The sequence below is a fragment of the Stenella coeruleoalba genome (genome assembly GCF_951394435.1).
Source record: "Stenella coeruleoalba genome assembly, chromosome: Y".
NCBI lineage: Eukaryota > Metazoa > Chordata > Mammalia > Artiodactyla > Delphinidae > Stenella > Stenella coeruleoalba.
The window spans coordinates 592658-602035 of NC_137168.1; the positions used below are offsets into that span (position 1 = coordinate 592658).

The 9378-nt window shown below is 38.3% G+C and overlaps 1 long non-coding RNA gene across 1 annotated transcript; it reads left to right on the plus strand.

Moving 5' to 3' along the window:
* Window positions 1–158: 158 nt before the first annotated feature.
* LOC307181045 lies at window positions 159–8323 on the plus strand. The gene is made up of 3 exons (XR_013825847.1): window positions 159–229; window positions 5813–5880; window positions 8313–8323. It is a non-coding gene; the product is annotated as an uncharacterized lncRNA (long non-coding RNA).
* The last annotated feature ends 1055 nt before the right edge of the window (window positions 8324–9378 follow it).

Genomic DNA, 9378 nt, shown 5'->3' on the forward strand with positions numbered 1-9378 from the left:
CCAGAAACCTCTTGAGTGGGCGCTCCTAGGGGAAGGGCACTTTCCATTAGCCATTCAGTTATTCATTCATTGAAGTCATATTTATGGAGTACTGTGTTCCAGTGAGAAGACAAACTTCAAGGAGCTTATAGCCTGAAGTTCCCCAGCTTGGGTTTGGATGGGACAAGAATTGATGAGAAAGTTAGAGAAGATGTGGTAAGGGGGTCGGTTATAGGTGGAAAAGGACTTGGTAAGTGCTGGTCTCTTTCTTTTAAATTGAGGGATAATTGACATGTTACATTTTATTGGTTTCAGGGGTACACATGATTCAATATTTATATAATTGTGAAATGATCACCACAATAAGTCTAGTTAACATCCACACATAGCTACAAATTTTTTTTCTTGTGATGAGACCTTTTAAGGTTTACTCTCTTTGCAACTTTCAAATATGCAACACAGTATTATTAACTGTAGTCACCTTTCTGTACATTGCATCCCCATGGCTTATTTATTGTATCAATATGACTGGAAGTTTGTAGCTTTTCGCCACTTTCACCCATTTTACCCACCCCCACACCCTGCGTCTGGCAACCAGCAGTCTGTTCTCTGTATCTGTGAGTTCGGTGTTTTGTTTTTTGTTTGTATGTGTGTTTTTTAGATTCCACATACAAGTGAGATCATATGGTATTTGTTTTCTCTGTCTGGCTTATTTCACTTAGCATAATGCCTTGCATGTTCATTTGTTTGTTTTCGAGAAGCACAGTTTTTCTTGATTTTTAGTCCCAACGGAAATCCTGATTCCTCATCACAATGATGCTATGAACTAAGTAGGAAACAAGTGTCATGAAGTGTGTCATAAAGAGTTTCATACAGATCCCCTCAATGTAAACTGTTGCCACAGTCACAAAGCACAACTAAATCAATTTTGTGAACCACCCAGACTTTCCTGTTTATTTGAGATCACAGGCCCTCGGTGGTATGGCTTAGCCAGGGCAGCATTTAGATCATAATTCCCCACGATGGCAAGTAAGTTTTAGCTCACATGTCGACTGACTGAATAACTGCATTGGGAAGTTTTGTGGCTGAGTCCAGGGTCTGAAGGAAAATGTTCTGTAATAGATTAACAATGTCTGTTGTGGGTCCAGGATGGATGAGTGGTTGCAACAACCTATCTGGCATCTCTGATTTGTAGTAATAGAGGTCTTGCATGCACGTCTTTTAGGCGGTCTTCAAAAACAACATTTCGTACTGTAAGTTTTTGATGTTTTCAGACAGTAGAAAGATCAAGGTCACTGTCACTGGCCAAAACTTAAGGGCAGAAACTTTGATGTGTTGATTACTTCATATGCTTTGTATATCAAGCAGAATGCGGGTAGCTTAAAATTCTGTTATGAAAATGAGAGCATCTAACCTGAAAGATACATGGTCCCTCTACCTCTTCGTAGAGGTTGGTAAAGGCGGTACCTATTGGCAGGGCTAAATGTGACTGGGTGACACTAACTGGCAGCCAGATATAAGATTAAGAATGGAAAATACTACTCTATAGAGCATGGTTGCAATAATCTTTAGCCTAGAAAGAATATCATGACTTGTCAAAACTGTGAGAAAACTTTTTTTTTTTTTAATTTATTTATTTTGGCTGCATTGGGTTTCCATTGCTGGGCACGGGCTTTCTCTGGTTGCGGTGAGCTGGCGCTACTCTTTGTTGTGGTGTGCCGGCTTCTTATTGTGGTGGCTTCTCTTGTTGTGGAGCACGGGCTCTAGGCACATGGGCTTCAGTAGTTGTGGCACACAGGCTCAATAGTTGTGGCTCGCATGCTCTGGAGCGCAGGCTCAGTAGTTGTGGCGCACGGGCTTAGTTGCTCCACTGCATGTGGGATCTTCCTGGAATAGGGCTCAAACCTGTGTCCCCTACATTGGCAGGTGGATTCTTAACCACTGCGCCACCAGGAAAGTCCCGAGAAAACTCTTAATACAACACCCAAGCAAAGTTGGAAAGAAACATTCAGGAAGAAATGTCAGTAAAGTCCTGTTTTTACTACATGGGAATTATTTTTTTTCATTTTTATTTTTAAAATTTTTATTTATTTTCATTGAAGCATAGTTGGTTTACAGTGTGTTAGTTTCAGGTGTACAGCAAAGTGATTCAGTTATATATATTTTTTCAGAGTATTTTCCATTATAGTTTATTATAAAATATTGGATATAGTTCCCTGTGGTATACAGTAAATCCTTGTTGCTTATCCATTTTATGTATAGTGGTGTGTATCTGTTAATCACATACTCCTGATTTATCCCCCACCTTTCCCTTTTGGTAACCATAAGTTTCTTTTCTATGTCTGTGAGTCTCTGTTTTGTATAAAGATTCATTTGTATTATTTTTTTGATTCCACATATAAGTGATATCATATAACATTTGCTTTCCTCTGTCTGCCTTGCTTCACTTCATATGATATTTTCTAGGTCCGTCCACATTGCTGCAAATGACAATATTTCATTCTTTTTTATTGCCGAGTAATATTCCATTGTGTATCTATACCACATCTTCTTAAGCCTATCGTCTGTTGATGGGCACTTGGGTTGCTTCTTGGCTATTGTAAATAGTGCTGCTGTGAACATTGGGGTGCATTATCTTTTCAAGTTACAGTTTTCATCTTTTTCAGATATATGCCCAGGAGAAGGATTGCTGGATCCTATGGTAGCTCTATTTTTAGTTTTTTAAGGAACCTGCGTACTGTTTTCCATAGTAGCTGCAGCAATTTATATTCTACATAGGACTTATTTTAATGTATTGGTCTTCATGCAGATGAGACACTCAGACAGGTGCATATGCATCCTGTTTATGAAATTGTCCTTTAAATTGCTACCTTAGGAATATAAAGTTGGCAGAATTACACTCACTTAGTTTGTCTGAATTAATCTTTATTTCCAAACATTAGTGATTAACTTTCTCTGAACTAGAAAATTGTTACCCTGTGTGAAAAAAAGTCAAGGTTCATAATGGTTACAGTTGTTGATTAACCTACAAAATTTGATGAGCCTTCTAATATCATAGCTTCAGATTTTTTTTCTCATCTTGAAAAGGGCATAAGATACAGGAGTGGAGACAAAAATTTTCCAAAGCCCAGGGTTCTTTGTTTATCAAAGATACTGGGAGTTGTTTTTCTCTGGCTGGGAATGTCAAAAAAATTGCAATATACCTCGTAATACTTCATTTCCACAGTCTTGAGCTCCTTAAACTGCCCATTTATGATTCAAATAAGTCAATTCAGTGTAATTAAGTTACCAAATATTCATGGGCCGTGAGAAATGCAAATGGAACCAAATATAGTCCCTGCCCTCCAGGAGCTTAAACTTTGTAGGACCCAAAAGCAAATCATGTTGGCAATAGACCCATGTACAAATGTGAACAAAATGCTATGGGAACACAGGACAAAGAGAGAATAAAAAGTTAGTAGATTAGACAAGTCCGCAACAAATAGTAACAGCTAAAAATCTGTAACAAAAACAAAAGAAAAGAAAGATTTCTAGAAGGAGCTGATCGTTGAGATAGACCTGTAATAGAGGTTAAGATGTTTAAAGATAAAAAAATGAAAGCTCACAGTGTTCGAGGTTGTATAGGTTTACAAAATACCTGTTTGTGACAGTGAAGCAGAACAATCAGCTTCAAAATTTAAAAGCTACATTGGTTCTCCCTGCTACATCTTGTTTTATTGCAGGTAAATGGAGCATACATAACCCCCCACATGTGTTTACAACTCTGATGTACTTTAAAAGGCATCTTGTGTGAATCAAAAGAACAATTCACATGTTTTCTTTTCGTGTGGTCTCATATTTAATTCACCCTCCAGAGCAGTAGATCAATAGTTATGTGCCAAGAAACTGCTTTCCAGTAGTGTTGTGGAGTACGAAAAAGCACAGAGAAATCAATTTCTCTTTCCTGTCTCAGGAGACTTAGTGCCTTTCATATTGCTCATGGCTACAGTAGTCTCAGCTTTTTATCTGCGTTCCCTAAACTCTAAACATTGGCAGTAAATAGGACCATATTCAGAATGATTGAAAATGCTTTATTTGCCATCATTGCCGCTGTTACTGATAAATTATGAAGCTCCTATTTGTGAAATTGCTGAAATGAGCATTGTATGAAGCAAGTTTGATATGAATTCTCTGGAGGTTTAATACTTAAAATTGTGCCTGAAAATAAAGGCTAAGTATGTACAGGATTTTGAAAAGTGGAAGAAAAAAAAACCCAATATGTTGAGAGGCAAGAACAATAGCATCTAGTTCTGTGTTCCACGTCTTTTATTGAACTCTCAAGCTCTTTAGTTGTTAACTCATTTTTAGCATGTTCCAAGTGATCCAGACCTTGTAAGACTCTTCATATTTTAAGTCAAGTTATTGACGGTGTCTTATTTTATCATTATACGTTTTCTCTCTCTATTCATTTGACAGACCTATAAAAGTCAGTATTTTAAATCATTTCATTTTTGGCTGCTGTTTCTTTTGCTAATGACAGTACTCTTCTAAGCAAATACTGGGGTATAGAAAAATAAAACTGTAACTATAGACTATTTAGAAAACAGAATGAGATCACTGTACATCTGTACTTCTTATGTCATGTGGCCAGAACAGTAGTCCGAGGAAAATTCGTAGCCACAGATATTTTCACATTAACTGAGAAAGATTAAAAATAAATAAGCCTACTAGCCAACTCAAGAGTTATAAAAAGAACAAGAAAACCAGTATGACAGAAAGAGTAAAGACTTAATAAATGTAAAGATGGATGAATCAGAAAGCAGAAAGAAAGGAATTAAAAATTAAATGCATGATCTTGTTGTTTGATTAAACAACAAAAAAATAGGTAAATTTCTGGAAAGAATAAAGGGGAAATGAGAAAAAAAATTAACATATAACTAGAAAATATAAAGGGAATGTAACAGTGAATGGAGTATTTTATGGGAAATATTGTATAAAGTCCATGAGAAAACTGGAACATCTTAATGAAATGAATGCTTTTCTTGGATACTGTAAACAGCGAAAAGGGACTCAGAAAGAAATACGAAACCTGAAATTACTGACAATATAAGAAAATTTTAAAAGAACTCTTCCTCCGAAATATGTATGGTCCAGAATCTTCAACTCTGAATATTTTATTTCTTCTACATTTTCAAGTATTTGTAAACATAGACAATGTTAGAAATCTTTCTGTACCATTTTCAACATGGTAATACGAGGACTGGAGAAAAGAATCAGCGGTTGAAAGGGAACCTAAATATTCTTCTACAAAAATGGATTTAAAAACCTAAAGAAAGAAAAACACAGCACCTAAGTCCAGAAGCATGTTAGAAATCATCAAACTGAGCTTATCTAAGGGTTGGATCAGTGTAAAGAAATTTTAAACTATAATGTACCAAGTGGTAAAAATTCTCGGATCATATTAATAGATACTGAAAAGGCAGGTGATACAATTCAATATAGGTTATTGAATACAATTCAATAAAGGGAATTTTCAGTAAACTAGGAATAAAATAAATTTGATATATCTCATGATCTATCAATTTTAAAGTGACTCACCAGGGAATTCCCTGGCCATCCAGTGGTTAGGGCTCCACGCTTTCATTGCCGAGGGCACGGTTCGATCCCTGGTCGGGCAAGTAAGATTCCGCAAGCCATGCATCCACGGTATGTGTGGATGCATGCATGCATAAATAAATAAATGAATGAATGAAAATAAAGCAACTCACCAGAAAGGGAGCAGCTATCCCTTCAGGGTGAGGAAGAAGACAAGAGCCCATGTGATTGCCACCGTGATGTTTCCCTGTTCCCATAGGGCCACTACAGTGAGAAAAAACAATAACATCACACGAGAACATACAAGAAGATCCAAGGCTAAGGAAGGTGTGTTTCAACTATTAAAATATATTCACAGTGGTCATTCATGCGGGTAGTAGTATGGGTATTTTGTACTTTTCTCTTTTTGCCTCTCTGTATTTTCTGTACAGAACTTCTATTCTTTTTTCTATTTTTTTTAAAAATGAGACAACAAACATTGAGAAATCATAATTCAGAAGAGAAGAGATTTTCTTCTCTTTTCAAATGAGTGGCTTATACTGACAAAAACTCAGCATTTTACTGTCTTCAAGCCTCGTCACATAAGTGACTAAGTAAAAGCAGAAGAGAGACATTTGATATAGTTATGAAGTTTTAAGGTGAAAAGAAGGCTGAATCAGATTTCTATCTCGCTAACAGGGCTTTGTTCCTTGATGCAAATAATCAGCTTTGTTACCATCTCTGTCTAGTCCCTCCCCGCCCCCAGGATGCCTTTATTTAGTCTAACATTTCCTAAGATAACTTCATCTAGTCTGACTTTATTTTCAGGGGTCAGTTATGCGGGCCCTTATAGGAAATTTCCATTTCATCTAATAGTGAAATTTCTGGAATGACTACTAAGCTAACTTTTGGCCAATTCTCTCTCTAGTACAACTTTTCCTGACTCTGTGCCCTGGCAACCAAGGTGAAGGAGATGAGGAAAATCTCCTTAAGTGGAGTTAGCCAACAACAGTGGGTCATCTATGATAAGCTATCACCCTAACCAGGAAGGGGAAATGAGAAGTGTAGCTGTTGGTATTTTTCTTGTTGCTGCTTTAAAAATCCAGATTGTCCGTTTAACAGCCGGGTCACCCGATCTAATTTTTCCATTCATGGTTTTCAAGCAATGAGGTGGAATGTGGGGACTGAACACATGGAGAGGCGGCGTGGTAGAGAGGAAAGTCCTGACACTGACCTGCTGGGGGGCTTGATCAGCACCTGTAGAATGCCCACTAGGGGAAAGATTCTTCTCCACTCACTGCCGTAGTCCTCAGAGCATCTCTGAGGTTTCTTTACAATTTCAGTTTTGATCAGTGATGACCCTGAGACACAGTCGGGTTCAGTGTGGTGGAGATAGGGTTCAAGTGTAAGTCATCCAGGCTGGTAAAGTGACACCCATTCCACTCCCTGTTGCCAGCAATGCCTTAAATACTGGATCCTCGGTTTCCTCATATGTAAGATGATTATACCACAGCAACTGTGGGGTGCTGTTTTGAGGATTAGAGAAATAATTCAGCAAAGCTAGTTCATGGTCGGTAGCTCCTAATTACTGTTGTGTAGCTGCACTGAGCAATGTAGTTGCTTAGCCACATGTTTCTACTTAAATTAAATTAACTTAATAAAAGTTCATTTTCTCAGCAGCACTAGCCCCATTTCAAGTGCTCAACAGCCACCTACGCCTAGTGGCGTTGGTATTGTATACATAGTGTATAGTGCAGATATAGAACATTTCCATCATCACAGAATGTTCCATTGGATCGCACCACACCATTAACTTTTGATTTTACACAACTGCCAGAGCTTAGCGCTGAGCAAAACCATTCTCTTTGAGTTGGAAACTCTCCTGAATGTTTACCTGTGGTGGTGAGAGTCTAATGAGGCCAGTCTTGGAAGGGTGTCCTTTGTTCACCAGAGATAGAAAGGAGTGATGTTTGTTTCCTAAATTAAGAGAGTCTATCGATACCCCAGAGATATTTCAGCCCTGAAAAGATGGGACGTTCATGCCAAGGTAGACCTCCAGAAAGGACTAATGCTTTCCACCGTGCATTTAACCAGACAACAACAGAAGAAAGGTGGGGGGAGGATTCCGACTTTTGGCTCAGCAGAGAAAATATTCTTTGGAGGTAGAATTTGGAAAGGACAGCTAATCTGTTTTCCAAACAGATTTTCGTAAATAACTGACAGGAGATGGGCTGCTTCTCTCAAAGCGTTAACCCAGATGATGGGGTTAATCATTAAACCTTTTAGTTGGTGGCTTGCTTGTTTGTCTGATATTCTAATCCGGGTCACAGAGTGGCTAAGGCAGCTTTAAGAGAAGGGTGGATTTTTTTTTCCCTCCGTTTGTCTTGTGTTTTCCGCTTTGAAAGAATGTTGTGGCTGCTCTTTTTTCTAGTGAGTGCTATTCATGCCGAACTCTGTCAGCCAGGTACGTAAGCCTTGAAACTTCAAAATAGATGAACAGTTTTCTAAATGATTGACAAGTCTCTGCCTGAAAGACTTCTTTATTTTTCTAAACCTGCCGTCGTGTCATGGCTTGAAAGTTGAGCCTGTGAATGTTTTATGAGTTTGAAATTAAAATTTCAGCCATTTAAGATGATTGCAGTTAAACTTCCAGGTATATCTGGGGCAGTTTACTTGCAATTCTGTTGATTCGAGTTGCATTAAATATTAGGATCTATCAGGTTCCATTTTGGCAGATTTTATCATCATATAGTTCTCTCTCTCTTTTCTCTCCCTGACAGATGCAAAAAATGCTTTTAAAGTGAGACTTAGTCTCAGAACAGCTCTGGGAGATAAAGCAGTAAGTGAAGAAACTTGTATGTTCCTTTAAAATTTTGTTTGCTGATAACACTTCTTTCTCTTCATAGTTATCTTAAACTTGTATAGATTGCTTCTAAAGACGTGAAATCTGATATTTTCTTAAAGCAAAAAAGATTGTAATGAAATAGAAATTGTTAGTAAAGTGATTTTGCCTGAAGTATTTAATCTGCAGTGTGTGCTGGAAAATATGTGAAGTTTTGTGCTACCCCAAACAATTTTGCAAGCCTGCACGTTTCAGCCTAGCAGAGTGGAGCAGAGGGGCCTGAGTCAGGCTCTCAGGTGTGGGCTGGGCTCTGCTCCTCACCGTTGTGGTCATTTGAACTTTGTCAGTGACTTTTCTCATCATTGAAAGGAGGGCACGTTTCACCAGCATGAGATCTTTCATAGCACAAAACGTTGCAATTCTCAGGTGAGGTTTCTTCAATTCTTCTCAGATGTCAAAGTAATAGCATGAAATATATGCTTATGAAATTAAAGTTAAAAAAATACTCATGGGGCTCCGGTAGCTATAGGAACAGTAAAGACTGTTGAAATAATAAGATGGAGTTGTGTCATTCTAGTTTCGGTTTTCGGGCATGGTCTGTGACCATTTTCCCGAATAGAAGGTGATAGTAAGACGCCTCAGGCTAGAGATGATAAAAGAGTGCTAAAGATACTTGGAAGTATTCAGTTGGCAGGGCAATCCACCGTTTTGTTTGCTTGCTCCGTGAGTAATAATCATTGTAACTGCCACCATTCCTTGAGAACTTAGTTTACTTTCTAGCTGGGACCCTCTTAATCACTTTGCTCACATCAGCTCATTTAGCCCTCACAACAACCCTTTGAGGAAGGTGGCATGGGTATTCCCATTCTCATGAGGTGGATGAGAAAACTGAGGCGCAGAGACATTACGTGGCCTACTCAAGATGTCAAGTCAGCAAGGGGCAGGGGTCAGGTTTGAACCAGGCAGTCTGACTGCAGAATCCACCATCTCTGCCAGTGCGTAGG